This window comes from Lissotriton vulgaris, chromosome 10 (assembly GCF_964263255.1).
Source record: "Lissotriton vulgaris chromosome 10, aLisVul1.2, whole genome shotgun sequence".
Classification (NCBI taxonomy): domain Eukaryota; kingdom Metazoa; phylum Chordata; class Amphibia; order Caudata; family Salamandridae; genus Lissotriton; species Lissotriton vulgaris.
In genome coordinates this window covers 718,028,170-718,044,649 of record NC_141698.1, presented here as the reverse complement: position 1 = coordinate 718,044,649, position 16,480 = coordinate 718,028,170, and positions in this window count along the sequence as shown.

Below are 16,480 nucleotides of genomic sequence, written 5' to 3'. Positions count from 1 at the left end.
GTTATGTCGTTCAACTAGTCCAGCAGATTGGGGGTGGAAGACTGCGTGGAACTTTTGTTTTACACCCAACCCCTTCAAAATGAGTTGGATAACTTCGGCTACGAAGTGGGGGCCATTGTCGCTCCACAAAATTCGACAAAGGCCGTAACGGGGGAAAAACTCCTTTAACAGTACTTTTGCTGTGGCCATAGCAGTGTTGTCACGGGTTGGGTATGCTTCCACCCATTTGCTAAATGCGCATACCACAACAAGTACATATTTCAGGCCTTGACAGCTGTCTAGTTGGATGTAGTCCATCTGCAGGACTTCAAACGGGTGATTTGGGACCCCAAACCCTCCCCGGGGTACTACAGTTCCTTTCCCGGGGTTGTGTTGCAGGCATATCAAGCATTGTTGGACCAGACGCTTGGCGGACTCTGTGATCTTATCATTGTGCCAAACTCTGGAGACAAGTTCAATCATGGGGGCTGATCCTATGTGGGCAGGGGAGTGTGCCATAGTCAGTATGGGAATCAGATACGAGTCAGGTAGCAACCATTTGTTTGTGTCTTTTGTCCGCCAGCAGCCTTCGTCATCTTTCAATCCCACCCGTGTCCATTCAGTCAGTTCGTGTTGTGTGCTAGCCATTTGAATGTCTCTAATAGTGTCCCTAGCGTCAGACCATTTTTCTGCTTGTGACCTGGTCACGTACATGCGTGTTGTCGTCCTATTTTCAGCTGTCGTTCGGGCAGTGATGTCGGCTAGTGCATTTCCCTGTCCAATAATGTCTGTCACCTTCTTGTGTGCCTGGCATTTGATGACTGCAAGCTTTTTGGGGAGAAGGACGGCTTCGATCAAGGCGGAGACTAGATCCCCGTGCAAAATGGGGGTGCCGTGTGAGGTCAAGAATCCCCTCTCCCTCCAAAGGAGCCCAAAATGGTGAACCACCCCGAAGGCATACTGACTGTCGGTGTAAATGTTTGCTGTGGTTCCTGCTGCTAGAATACAGGCTCGTGTCAGGGCAATCAGTTCCGCTGCCTGGGCAGATCGTTGCGTTATGCGGGCTGTCTCGACTACAGTTCGAGCCGTGGTGACTGCATAGGCAGCTGAAGTGGTGCCATCGGGGAGTTTGATGCAAGAACCGTCCACCCACAGCTCTCCGTCGGGGTCGGGAAAGGCCGTGTCTCTGAGGTCAACCCTACTTCTGGTCTGTTCGTCTGTGAGGGTCACGCAGTCGTGTACAGGGTGCGCATTGGGATCGTTTTCTGGTAAGGGCAGCAGGGTTGCTGGGTTCAGTGTGGTGCATCTCTTCAGAGTGATGTGGGGTGCGAGCAGAGTCAGTTCGTATCCAGTCAGTCGTGCACTCGTCAGGTGTTGCGTTTTGGTTTGGTTTAGGAGGGTGTCAACTGCATGGGGTACCAGTACTGTGAGGGAATTCGAGAGCACGATCCCCTCACTCTGTCGGATAGAGATCGCAGCAGCAGCTACAGCTCGAAGGCAAGCAGGCAGGGCTCTGGCTACAGGATCAAGGGTGGCTGAGAAGTAAGCGCATGGTCGTTGCTTTGAGCCGATGGACTGGGTCAGGACAGATAAAGCGCACCCCTCCCTTTCGTGAGTGTAAAGGGAGAAGGGCTTTGTGTAATCGGGGGTACCCAACACAGGGGCCGAGCAAAGGGCATCTCGTAGTTGCATGAAGGAAGCCTGACACTCAGGGGTCCAAGAGAGTGGGAAAGGGATATCCTTAGCTAGCAGTGAAAGCAGTGGTTTTACTACGAGGCTAAAGTTGGGTAACCACTGTCGGCAGAAGGAGGTGAGGCCTAGTAGGGAGCGGACCTGTTTCTGGGTCCTAGGGATGGGGGTGTCGAGAATGGTTTGGATCCGGTCAGGAGTCAGTTTCCTTCCGTCTTTGGACAAAAGGTGGCCTAGGTAAGTGACCTGGGGTTGGCAGAATTGCAACTTCTTCTTAGAGACCTTGTGGCCATTTTCTGCAAGGAAGTGCAGGAGTTGAATGGTGGCTGTGACAGCTAGTGGAGTGGTGTCGGCTGCCAAGAGGATGTCATCGACATATTGCACTAACACCACTCCATCGGGTAACTGGACTTGATCCAGTTGTCTCTTGAGGGCCTGGCTGTAGATGCTAGGGCTTTCTGTGTAGCCCTGGGGTGCTCGGCAGAACCTATATGAGCGGGCCTTTAGGGTGAAACCGAAGAGATATCGGCTGTCTGGGTGGATGGGGATGGAAAAGAATGCGTTTTTGAGGTCAATGACAGTGAAGGTGGTGGCAGTGGAGGGAATCAAAGTCAGGATGGTGGTAATGTCCGAGACCACAGGGTACTGGGGTACCACCACTTTGTTGATCTCTCGAAGGTCAATGATGAAGCGGTATGCTTTCTCATCTCCTTCTCCCTGTTTCTTAATGATGGGCAAGATTGGGCTGTTGCAAACGTTGCTAACCACTTCCTCTACCACTCCTGCGTCTATCAGTGATTGGATGATTTCTACCAATGCCTTCTCGCCCTCGGGCGATATCCGATATTGTGGAAGTTTTGGGAGTGTTGCATCTGGTCGAACAGTAATGTGCACTGGGTCGATCATCATGCGCCCTACATCCGAATCCGTTTTGGCCCACAGATACGGAGGCAGAGTGTCAAGCAGGGAAGTGTCAGCGTCGGTGATGGAAAACATGTGTCTGGGGGGGCAATGTCTAAGCAGAACGGGATTGTCGTAAAGGAAAACTCGGACTCCATCTTGGGAACATCTAATCGTTGCTCGGAAGTGTTTCAATAAGTCGAGTCCCATAATTGCGTCAGGGCTATTGGAGGAAAGCAAAAACGTGGTGTCAGTGGTGTTGTTTTCTAAGTCAAAGAGGATCGGGGCGGACAAAGGGTTAGTGGAGGGCGTTCCATCGAAACCTGTCGATGTTATTAGTGAGCCAGACAAGGGTGCCCTTGGAATCAGTCGTTTAGATAATGCACTACGTGTTGCGCCAGTGTCTACCAGGAATGGTGACTTTGTACCCAAGACCTTAGCAGTGACATAAGGGCCTTGCTGGTCAACATGGAGCTCGACTGGATCCCTCCCTTGCCCTAGGCAGTCCTATGCAAAGTCATGAACATCATCGTAGTCAGATTGCTGGCATTGGTTCTGTCGGGGTCGGTCAAATGTGTTTGGCCTACCTGATCTATCATTAGTTGCGTCGTTTGGGGGCCCTCGCTGTGGTCCCCTATTTCTTGGTCCACTTGCTGTATCCCTAGGATCTCTATTTCTGATGAGTTCCAAAAGAACTGGGCACTGAGATTTCCAGTGGCCCGTTCCTTTACAGAAAGCACACTGGTCCTCTCTAATGTCTGTACGTCCAATGTGGGGAGTCGAAGTACGGTCCTTGGGAGGTGCAGTTTTAGGGACGTTCATCTGATGGTTTCCCCGGTATTGGTCTCGTCCCATAGTCACCCCTTGCAGTTGAGCCATCATCACCCTCTCCTTTAAGTCTTTCTTCTTTCTCTCTGTTGTTCTATCGTTTTCGTTTTTCTGATGTTCATAATATTGGGCCATCTGGAGGATAGCCGTAGGTTTGGAGGCTGCCCAACTACTTTCGCTGGCCTGCAGTTTCTGCGAGACCTCCGGTGATAAACCCTTAACGTAATTCTGGACAAACAGATGGTGTCCGGTTGCAGTGGTCAGGTCCTGGCCGCTGTAATCGGAGAACACCGTTTCAAACCGGGAGAAGTATTCCGATACATCCTCCTGAGGTTTCTGGCGACAGGCCGTTACTATCGACCAGTCCACTTTCTTTTCTGGGATCAGGGTTTTTAATTTCTGTACGATTTTATCCGGGAGGTCTAAAATGGCTTTCAAAGGCTTTTGTCCGGGTTCTCGTTGTCTGTCTATGCCATCGAGTTGTGACCAGTTATGTCCAAACAGCTCAGAGTGGTCGACTTTCCGGATTTGCTTCCACACATCAGCTGGTAGACATAACCCGAAAAACAAGTCGATGTCAGCCAGAGTCATAATCGTCGATCCTAGGGCTGTACCCAACTCAGTATAGAAGGCAGTGGGGTTTTTACGTAGGTCAGGCAGAGATTTCCGGAAGGTCAGAATCTCTTGCCGGTCCCACGGTTGGTAGACCCAATTGTACACTACCCTTCCCTTTGCATCTTTGTTGTTTGCGTCATCGTGAGTCCCTTCACCTCGTGGGGGAACCCAGTAAGGGGCAGCCTCTCGTATCGGCATCATGGTGTTAGATCGTTCAGTTTGTGGTTCGGTTGCTACGGATGTTGTGGATTCGATTTTCGGCTTTTGTTCAGTGAGGTGGCGGAAAACCTCAAGCGTACGCGTAAGGAGGTCCGTCACATCACTCTCACTCTCATCCCCGATATCGACCTTCCGGTACAGAGTCGTCAGGCTCTGGGGACCTTTTTCTTGATATCGGTCCTCGTATGCGTTTAAGACGTGGTAACACAGTTGTACAGTAAAGTGTCGTCTGTGACTCCCTGTATAAGAATTAAACACATCCGTGACGGACTCTTCATCTTCCCTCTTCTCTACCAGTATCTTTGCTATCTTGTCGACCCCTGCTCGCTCATTTTTGCTTAGTCTGTATGTTCTTGCAGGACCAACCCTTCGGGCCTCTGGGTCGCCCAACGTTGTCGTTTGCGTAGCATCTAATACAAGGAGTTCAGCCGGCACAGAGGCCATGGGGGCTGAAGCCGTGGTGCTACTCTCGCTTGTACCTGGGGGTAGTGGGTGCTGTGCTAAGGGTTGGGAAGGGGCATATGGAGGGGGCATGTGGATGATCGGAGGACCTAGCAGCAGATCATCGTTGGTTCGCTGTTTCGAGTGTAATTCAGGGTAGAGCGTGGAGGGTGTTCTAACCAGACACTGGCTTGACGTTTCTATTTCTAGTTTCTGTTTGGTATCCTCTCTTTCTTTTATCTCTTTCTCTAGTTTCTGGGCCGCTAGGTGGGCTGCTTTCCGCAGCTCTTTTCCCAACCTACTCTCAGTTCTCTTTTTACGTTGTTCGGCTTCTTTTCGCCACATGCCGAAGCTGTCAAGCATAGTGGGCGTCGTCTTGTTTTTACCAAGGGCTGTTTCTAGTGCGTTTATTTTATCGTCTTCGAAGGATCCTATCAGTGGCCACTGACTTTCTCGATCCTTTTTCGTATATTTATGCCACAGCTGGCTATAGGCTATAGCGATTAATCCATGCTTCATGAACATGTCCTTATTAGGGGTGCCTTCCAGCGGAGCCGGATGGTTCATCTCTAATAAGCGGTCCGGGCTAAACAGGCTACTAACCAGTGGGGAGAAGACAGGCATGACGGATCGCAATGGGGATAATAGTCAGCACTACCTATCTTATCACTGCGTGCAAAGACTAGACAGAATATTTCTATTCTACGTTGTTTGCAGGCAGTGAATACCTCATGAACCAATCTTGAGCAATCAATGTTAGGTCAAAAAATAAAAAATCAATATGGTCAATGGGGAGAATAAGTAGGCTCGCAAAGGTCCGCGTCACCTACCCTTTCACTATCTGCAAAGAGGGGACCTATTCTTCCCTGTTTGCAGACAGAGAATCTCCAGAAAACAATCTATAACAGTTAATCAATGGGGGAGGGGCAATTGTTCAGTGGGGGAGAAAGATAGGTCCGACGGATGCGTACCTATCCTTCACTGTTTATAAAGGGAGAGCCTGTTGTTTCTCCGTTTGCAGACAGTGAATCTCCAAATAAATTAACAAAAAGTAATACTAGTATTTTCTCATCAATTATCAATCACTTTCGCAATTCGTCGTGTTTACACGACCTTACCCGGACCGCATGGACAGTTTCTTGTCTTCCGAATCCAGCGCCCGATCGTCCTCTTCTCTTCGTACTCCTTGCGGCACTCCTGATGGTTCCCAGTCAGGACCGCAGATCACTCGAGAGAGGTCTGTTCGGAACCAGTGAAGTTCGGATGATCGGCTGTCAGACGAGGGTCTATCGGACAGGGTACCTTCCGATCGTTGCAGTCGTTCACTCTGTCGTCAGGACCTCTCCCACTGGATCCACGAGTCGCTGATGGGCCCCACGCTTGGGACGCCAATTGTTAAAAGGGGTTCAAAGACAACCAGTAACCAAAGACCCCTTTATGTTGCCCGGCGGTGTCGCCTCTATGACCCACCAATATTAATCAATGAAGAAGCAGGCGCTGGAGACTGGAAGGCAGGAAACGAGGATTTTATTCTCTCCGGAGGAGAACACTTCAATTCAGACAGCAAGTATCGTCACGAGGTGCTCTAACCACATCTCTGAGGCCTGGCCTCTTATACTAGGGTTTATGACCTTTATTACACGTAACACATTCTCGCAACACTTTGATATTTGAAAGAACATCCTCGGAATCTCCCCTTCAGGCCCGTTCCCACATACATTTACAGTTGAATTCCCCACCCCGGTCACAACAGGTGATGATTGTCGCGCAGCAGGGCATTCCGCCGATTCACGGAATGCGTGGAGTTGATCGGATCTCATAGGGTGGGGGCTTTGATCGGCTCGAGGGTCTTTTGATGGGGAGGGGAAGCTTCCTACTGTACGGGGTAATAAACAGTATCCGCAGGGCCAGGTGGCGGCCTGGGAACAAGGAAGACAAACGGGGACACAGGGAAAGGGGGTTTGCATCAAAAGGATCTGAGACCATGAAAGGAATGAGGGGAAGTGTCGCGCTGGGAACAGGATGGGATTCTGTGGTGAAGCTGCGCTGAAGAGGGATTTATGACCCAAGGCATGAGAGAGCGGGGGTTGTCAGCGTGCGGGGGATGCTTGCGAGGTTAGGAGAGAGAGAGTGAGACGCGCTGGCTATCAGCGAGGGGCAGGGAGGCCATGGTGCTCAAAATGGCTGCCGCTTACGCGCACGAATGGGCTCGAAAGGGGCAAGATGGCGCCGATAATGTTGACGTTTGCAGTCTAATCTTTAACAGACAGGCATGGCGGGCCTCACAGCAACTTGAAGAGTACCTGAAACTCCCCCCCATTCAAAGGAAACCTGAGCCACCTCACACTCTTTCTGGGAGTTATCGGCAGCTATCACGGGGTAGAATGCGTGGGGAACCACCTGCTCTCTGGACACCAAGTGACACTTGACAGCTGTCACACTCGCTCCGGTGTCTCTGAGAGCTTCCACTCTATGGCCATTAATGGTCACCCACTGCCTATATTTACTAGTGTTACTAGGCAGAGGGGGTGGAGGGACCATTTGCATGTCTCCTAGCGAGACCAGGGACATTTCTGCGGGACCCCTCCCACCATGGACAACCATCTCCTCCCCTCCCAAGGCTACACTTGCCAACTGACGAGGGGGTGCACGCGGCGGTGCATTCGAATCCTTCTTGGGACACTGGGGGTCATAAAACCGGTGTCCCACCTGCCCACAACCGTAGCAGGTTAGGGGGCCCCTATGAACAGGTTTACCCGTCGGGGCCCCTGACTTCTTCTCAGGGGGAGGCTGGGAACCCTTCCCTTGGTTCCCTTGGGGATTACTTTGGGGCCCTTTCTGAGACTCCTTCTGTTTACCCTTGTCCCCCCCACTCTTCTGCTGGGGACCCTGCCCACCTTTGGCTGAGTCTCCCACTGGACCCTTGTGGACCCTGGTACTGACCCAGCGGTCCGCCTCCTCAGCAAGTTTTCTAGGGTTAGATATCTTGCTATCAATCAGGTGCTGGCGCAGCTCTGGAAAACAGTTATTAGACAAGTGCTCCCACGCAAACAAATCATAGAGAGCTTCATAACTTTCTACTTTGCTGCCCTTTACCCAACCATCCATGGCTCTGCAAAAATAAGACACATATTCAACCCACGTCGTACCAGGCAACTTCTTACATTCTCTAAAAGCTTGTCTGTACTGCTCGGGGGTTAAACCATATCGCAACATTAAAGCATCTTTCATATGAGCATACGACATCCTATCCGCAACAGGCATGTCTAACAGGGTATCTCTTCCCTCATTCACAAAGCGACCCCACAACCCCGCTCCCCAATTCTTCTCAGGGACCTGGTGGGCCAACAATGCTAACTCATATGCTTTAAACCATTGACCAATATCTTCATTCTTGTTGTAATCTTTGATCACATCTTTCGGGAAGTAAAACTTACTTTCTGCAGGCTCGGATGGAATGCTGCCACCAGAGGGATTCAATTCTAACTTTTTAGCTTGGATATCCAGTTCCCTCAACCTGGCTTCACGCTCCAAAGCTAACTTCTCTCGTTCAAACTCCAACTTTTTGATCTCTAAATCAGCTTCCCTTCTACCTCTTGCATTTTCTAACTCCAACTGCCCATTTATTTTTAGCCTTGCCATCTCCATGTTGTAAGCTCGCTCTTTCGCCCTTTCTTCTCTTTCTTCAGGGGAAAGACCTTTGGAGGAAACACTGCTTCCGGGAGAGGCCACAGGTCCATTCACTGGCACCTCCTCATCCCCTTCCTCTGTGGGTACCACCACCACATCAGAGGGATTTCTGGATTCCCACCAGGCCTGTAATGCTTTATAAAAATCATCTTTTCTCGAGAGGCCGGTGGTAGGAACTTCAAACTGGTTGCAAAAGTGTTTCAGCTCATCTTTCTTGTATCTTTTTAGCTTACTCCTCTCGAACTCTTCAACAACAACGATAGCAGGGGCAGTGACTCCGTTGTCACTCATGGTTAAACTGGCAGTGTTCAGAAAATCAAGTTTCCGAAAAGCGGAGAACAAAAATAGGATCCTTCCGAATCAGATTGTGACTGCGTTATGGTCTGCTTTCACTACGTAGCGCACACTAATCACTGTACATGGGTCATAAATGCAAGGTCCAAATCCCACCGCTGCCACCAATGTTAGAACCGGCTGTCTCTAGTTGGCAGAGGTATACACTTCTGACAAATAGGGACACTCCTTTTCTAGTCAGGGCAAGGGGATCACACCCTTCGATAACCCCTGCTCACCCCCTTGGTAGCTTGGCAGAGCAGAACAGGCTTATCTCAGAGGCTGTGTGTTAAGCAATTATGACCACATACAGTAATACAGTGAATACACTACAAATGGACACGACACCGTAGTATTATAAAAATAAGTATTTTTATATAAGACTTAGCACAAGACCAAATAACGACAAAACTGTACACAATCGGAATAAATACGTTCGGGAAGGAAAAAGGATAGTTCAAAGGTAGTTCTTCTTTAGCACAAGAGTCTTTTATATCAAGCAAATCTTCTTCTTGGAAACACAGTTCTTTAGCAACAGGGTAACTCACACGGGAGCTACACAACGCTGGGCAGAGATAATCCACAGGTTCGGCGTCGACCGCGAGGAGCGCTGCGTCGGGCCTGGAGTCACACGGACCCCCAACAACACAGTACCTTAGGAAAATGAAGCACACGATGATCAGCGGCGTCGAGCAATCCGGCGTCGCGTCTTCGGTGTCGATCAGGCCACAGCAGGCGTTGTCGATGATGCAGTTGCACAGAGTGAGCAGCGCTCACGGCGTCGAAGGGCACACGGTTGATGCGATCAGCAGCGGGGCAGACACGAGGTCCTCTGGAGTTAGAGCCGTACTCCTACTCACTGGCGTTGCTGCTGGCGTCGGTCGGGCCCAGCGTCCGGTCGTCGTGATTGCTGGTCCTTTCAGAGGTGCTGGATTCACACTTCCAGCGGATAGCACTTTTTAGCAGGTGAAGTCCTTTAGCCCTGTGACTTCGGCAGGAGACTGGCACTCTTCCAGTCCTTGGAGATTTTCTTAGCAAGCGTGAGAGTACACACAAAGTTCCTCTCTCCTGGTTCCTTGGCAAAAATAAAGAAGCACTGCAGGATTCCCCCAACAACAGCACACTGGCAGAAGGGGTAAGCAGTCCTTTAGATCAGCAGGCTTCTTGTCCTTGGTTACAGGGTTCCTTGTCAGAAGTGATCTGATTTCCTAGTTCAGGGGTCCTCCTCTTATACCCCTTTTCGTCTTTGATCCCTTTGTCTATGCCGGGGATTTCCCAACATCCTGGGTCTGTGGTGGGTGGAGCTAGGCAGTAGCACCTGGCCTATTCATTGAGCCGGGCCGGGTCCTCAGACGCCCCGCAGGAGGTGGAGCCAGCATTGACACTGGCAGGAGCAGAGCTATCGCCCTCCTGGCAGGAGGTGGGGCTAGGATCGTCCATGGCAGGTACAGAGCCATCAGCCGCTCGGCAGGAGGTGGAGCCAGCATTGTATCAGGCAAGGCAGGCTATCAACAACTACTCTCCCCCTACTCTCAACGTAATGTCCCACTCATCCCACACTGACTCATCCAGACCTCTTGGAGCCACCCAGCTCCTGTCACACACACGCAAGACCAGCAGAGACCAGATATGGTTAGACAAGAAAATAGACACTTTCTAAAAGTGCTATTTTCGAACCCAGAGTCCAAAAACCATCCACACCAACGGATGCGTAATTAAACCCCGAGTTCAGGGATACCAAACTCGACATTGCACCATGCTCCCCGAGCCAGCTAGGATTATAGCGTTAATAATCCCGGCGGCCCATTCTATCCAACGGAGAGCAGGCTACCTCGCAATAGTGAAGCCCTAAGATGGCGGCACTTCACTATCAGGACATGCCAACTTGGTCAGGCTTGTCCTACCTTACACTTACAATGCACCCTGCCCACGGGCCTACCATAGGGGTGACTAACATGAAGCTAAGGGAAGGTTGGAGGGGCTGGCAGGTAGGTATACCTGCGCAGCCGACGTGACAGTGCAGGACTGCACGTGGGTCTCGCAATGACCGACCCGTAGACATTCGTTTACAAGGCCGCTCCTGTGGGTGGCACAACACGTGCTGCAAGCCCACGAGCGGCATTTGTATTTACAAGCCCTGGCACTCCTGGTGCACTAGACTAGGGACTGACAGTAAACCAAATAAGCCAAACATGGATACAATAGATACATCATTTTAACATAGGGAGCACTTGCGCTATGGCACTGATCAGCAGTGACACAGCGCCCAAAGCATATACCAGCAAAACATCGTAACACAGTAGAGGCAAACAGAAAAAATGGAGGAGAGACTCAAGCCAATGATGTCAGGTCTAACAAAGCCCATGTTAGATGTGAACACATCTAACATGGGCTTCGATTGGAATTCATAGAGCATATTATCAAGGCCATTATCGCCGCTTTTTCTGCATTTTCCTGCCGATAAAAGCGGCGATAATGTATCGCCTGTCCTTGATAATATGCCCCTTAAAACCTGGCTCTTTTCTCTTCATTGAGTCTACTTCCTTGCTCTCCTTTTGTTGTTTCCTTAGTTGTGCTAGAGCGTTGACACCTTCAGGTTTAGTGTGCTTTACAAATCTCATTCTAATTCTAGGTGGGCCCTTCAACCATCATCATCTTTCCCAGTGCAGACGTGGTTATGAACTTTATGCACAGGGGGTCTAATGATTGGTTGCACCAGTCCTCTCAAATGCATCATTGTAATTGTAGATCAGAGCCATTTATTTCAGTATTCGCTGACAAATTAGATTGCATCCAGGACTGGATCTCTCTTAACATGCATAAGTTTGTCTCTTGTAGTACTCATTGGAAGAGATCAGGATCATCTTCTTAGGACTCAAATGAGGTGAGTTCTTCACTTCAGTGGGAGAAATCATGGTAAAAACGTATGCCCTAAAAGGATGCAAGCAGAAGCAAGGCAAGTATGTAGATAAATGCAGAAACATTAAAGGAGGAAGATAACAGCCCCAACCGAACCAGCCGGAGTAGGGTTAACGCATCTTCTGCAGCAACACATAGTAGACTGACCTATCAGCTTTCTGCATATTAGGAGAGAAGAGCAATCTAGAGGTCACCGGGATGCACCAATTGTTCTCCAGCACATTAAGATCCACCAACAATAGAGATAAGAGACAACAGCCAATGGTCCCCATGCAAAGTGGACAAAGAGGTAGGTGGAAAAAATAAAAACACCAAACCTTATGAAAGAGAAAATGCTCAGACTTGCCACTGAATTTGGAACCAAACGGGTCTTTCATTCCACTGGGCTATTCTCTGCTGGGCTGGAGCCCTGGAGGCTGGTTTTGAAAGCCCTGGGTGGTTCCTGGCGCTTGTCACTTTCCCCAGCACCCCAATGTTAATTGCAGCAAGCATGGGAAGGCTTCAAGAGTGAGAGAAAGAGAGGCAGGGAAGAAGAAGGTTTAGAAAAAGCGATCAGTGAAGGGCAGAGAGAGAGAGAGAGAGAGAGAGAGAGAGAGAGAGAGAGAGAGAGAGAGAGAGAGAGAGATACACTGGATGGAGGGAATGATAGAGATTGAGAGAGGAGATAATGGGAGCGGGCTAATATGAGCATCTTTGACAGTGCTACTTTTGAATCCCCAGTCAGGCCCTGATAGCCATTCTTACAGTTCATTACAGGACTCTGGTGAGAGTAAAAGGACAGAAAGGAGTAGACAAATTGAGTGCCTCAGAAAGGATAAGTACACCAAGCAGAAAAAGGAGCCTACGCATGAAGTTGAAGTTAGTATAAAGAAGGAAGTGAAAGGTTTGGACTCAAACACTCACTTTAATGAAAAGAAGGTAGCCGGTTTACCAAAAAGGCATGTCCTATGAACTACAGATACTTCTTCAGAACGGCTCTTGGCATTACACTTCTGGGCAGTGCAGCAGAATTGATAATAGTTCATCGGACTCTTAAAGAGCATCTGGTGGTGACTCCATGTAAAGAATACATACAGATTGGGACACTGGAAGGACATGTAAACCCACCAGACAGCTTTTATGATGTAGGAATATAGATTGAGGGAGATATTTTGTGCGAAATTAATGATATTTTCTGGCTTAATTTATCTGATGCTTATGACATCATCCTCGCAGAGGATGACTGACCTCTGATTTTCATAAGAGATGCTCCCACGTGAGGTGGTAATAAGGCAATCATTTTACTCCTTAGTACTTGAAGAACACAGGAAAAAATATGTGCAAGAATGGGCTGTGAAGTTGGCTTCCACATTGTATAGTAACCACGTGCGGTGGGACAATTAATTCCCTTAAAGAGTGAGCCCCAAGTGCAGGCTCAATATCCTCTAAAGCCATAAGCTAAGCACAACATAAAAGCTATTTTAGATCAGGTACAATATCAAGGTATAATAACACCTTGCCATTCCACTATGAACACTCCTCTTTTCGAAGTGTTAAAACTTGATAAGTCATACCGAATAGTTTTATATTATAAGAATTTTAATGCACATTCAGACACACACATGCTGTCAAAATTCTTACAGTCCAGTATTAATGACTGATCTAGTCAAGAAAAAAAAAATAACATTACATATATCTAATGGATTCTTTCATCAAAATTTGGTGTCTGAATGTTCAACTGCTTCTTCATTCAGTATTTTTAGTACACTTTTATATAAGATTGCCCCAGGAGTGTATGACAGCCATGCAGCAAGGACTATGGAGATCTTACAAAAAGATCCAAGGTGCTATCATATTGTTATGTTTCACATAGGTACCCTAATATAGGCCCAGGTAGTCACCTAACCTTTCACCTATATTCTCCCCTACCATTACACTACATAACGGTTCTTGGGACTGACCTTTTACCCAGTTACTGTACTGCTTACAGGATGTAGGGTTTTCCCTGAAACTAGCCTCATCAGTTATGCATAAGGATTTTTGGGAAACTCAGCAGGACTACCATCTCCTGCATAATAACTTTGTTCAAGGATCATTCCTTCCGTCATCCTAGGTGCAACATGACACAGCAAGGTAGAACCCCTGAGGTTACCACTTTAGGTATATAAACACCATCTCTTGCTGAGGTAGTTAGAGGAGAAAAGGACTTTCATGCCGAAACACTGACGCAAGATGCTGAGGTTCCTGCACACAGACACTCCAGCTGGCAGTGGTCTGACATCCCTTTCGGGGTATCCATCTCAAAACCAAGACGGGGTCCTACAGTCTCTCACTTCAGGTAATGGGGTTAACTTTATCCTAGAGGGATTCTTGGCTTTACACCTACATACATGCTAGGTACACTTAGGTACATCTAGTCAGGGTGCCTCATAGGAGTACACATTTACTTCTGTCATGTATTTTATATACTTGCCTGTATTCATTGTTTTAGCACGATGATAGAAATCTACCATCCTTTTACTCTGTTAGTGCTTATAATCAGTTATATCTGTTTCTGTCTAATGGTTATTTCAGAACACCTATTTTACACTAGAATGACGCTGGTTCAATAAATGCTTATTGGAAAACGTCCCCATCGGTTTATTCTGTGTATCTTTCTGAGACTAAGTGAGCATGTGCGACTGAGTGAAAAGTATTGCACTGTTTCCATGATCCTGAGAGATCGAGTTTGTCATGTTCGATTGTTGCCAAGAATTATTCTCCCCTTGGTAAGGGAGTTTCTAGTGGAATTGTGAGCTAGCTGGTACACAGGCTAACATACCCGGTGGGGGTGTCCAGAATCAGTCTGGACACCAATCCTACAGTGTATGTTGTCTAAACGTGCAGACCCTATATAGGTTTATAGGAACTACACGACAATATATTTATGACATCTATATTACAGCAGAAAACGTGACTATGCCCCTGGCTAGGGTGAATAGGATAGTGCCACGTTTAGCCCAACAGTAGTATAAAAATAAATGTAAGAACATTTTTCTTGGATATGAATTGTTCAGTAAGGGTAAAGGATTGGCATCAGATTTCTTGCAGAAATGTGCTACTTTACAACCTCAAAACACATTAAGGAAGTTACAAGCCCTAATGATATTTCTTAACTTTGGGAGGGCTTACTTGCCACATTATGCTGAGTGAGTGAAACCCTAGTACGAATGAATCACTCCAACATTTTCTATAAAGAATGAAATGATAACACACACAGCTATCCTACGTGGACTGCATGCAAACATGTTAAAGGCTAAATATTTACAAACATGGGACAAAAAGGCAAACCTAGTGATTAGGACTGAACCTAGGAAAGAGAAACAGACAACTCCTATTCAAATATGTATTCCTCTGCTGAAGAGTTATTTACTCTGCCTGAGAAAATTCTCTCTACAGTACTAACAGCGATACTGAAAGCGCTTCCTGAAGAACAGAGAAAACAAACGATTATAACTTTCCCCATCCCTACACTAAAAGCAGCAACAAAAGCAAGCATTCCTAATGCACCTGTTATACATCTTAGTTGGTTGCAATTAGCCATTTCTTTAAATTGTACTGATATAAATTTGAATATGACCCTACGCTTTGCACTAAGGAATTTTTGCACTGTGCACAAAATATTCCACAAACCGAACCATGTAGATGGCCCTGCATAGCCTGCATTTCACACTAAACAGAAGTACTCCATGGCTTGTGCTACAGTGCAGGGAGTTTTAGAAGAATGCAACTGTAGAGAGCTAAGTTTTTGGGTGATTCCACAGCACATCCAGGCTAGCAGAAATACATGCCCTGCTACTTGCCCTTCAGAAAGCTGAGCCTTCAGTTCCTATAGTTGGTATGTCAGATTCAGCATTTTGTGTGCAGGCTAGAGTCCACATTTACCTCATTAACACTTAAATAGATTCAGAGATTTAAAGGGGAAATCAGTAAAAAGTCAAATACATTGGGGAAAGGTTGCTGTTCTACAGGACAAACTTCCTTTGCTCAATGTTCAGGATACCATGGCCACAAAAGTAAAGGAATTCACACTGAAGGGAACTATGCAGCAGATTTAGCTACAAAGACAGAAGTACAAACCTTCAAGGTAGCTGCTGGAACTCAATCTCAAACTAAGATCCATGCAGACTTGTAGTAGCAATGCAAGCAACATTGAAAGGAGAAAAGCCTCCTTATATTTTTCCTTCTAAATACTCTTACAGCCTCACTAAATATGATATTTCTATACCTTTTTATCTCAGGGTAGAAGATGGGCCTATTCTTAATGAACGAGCTAGACTAGGTATAATTAGAGGAGCTCATAAGCTCCTAATGGCATTAGTGCTATTGTGTCAATGCAACAACATGAATACTGGTGGCCATACTTACCAAAGTTTACAAACATATATGTGCATCACTGTAATATTAGTCAATAAGTTAAACAGTGAACTATTATAAGACCAGCACAGACTCCCCTTACTATCTTTGATAAACCCTTTGGGATAATATTCTTTGATCATGTTAATCAATATACATTTATGTTGATTGCTCTTAATTCATGCTCCAGATTCCTTTGGAGTTGGCCACAGAAGAGTGCCAAAGTTTGAGCAGTCCTAAAAAACTTGAAGTTCCTAGAAGTAATCGGAGCTTTCCATAATTTGTATTCAGACAAAAGCCCTGCGTCTGCCTCTAACACGTTATGGAAGCTATGTCTGCTCTGGGAATATGACTTCTATATTTGCACCCGTTCTGTCCAGAATCAAATGGTGTAGCAGAAAGAACAAATGGCATGCTTAAACAATCCTTGACCGCTAGGGTATTGGATACAGGAATGACCAGGCTACATGGCCTTAATGGGTTTTAGGGAGGA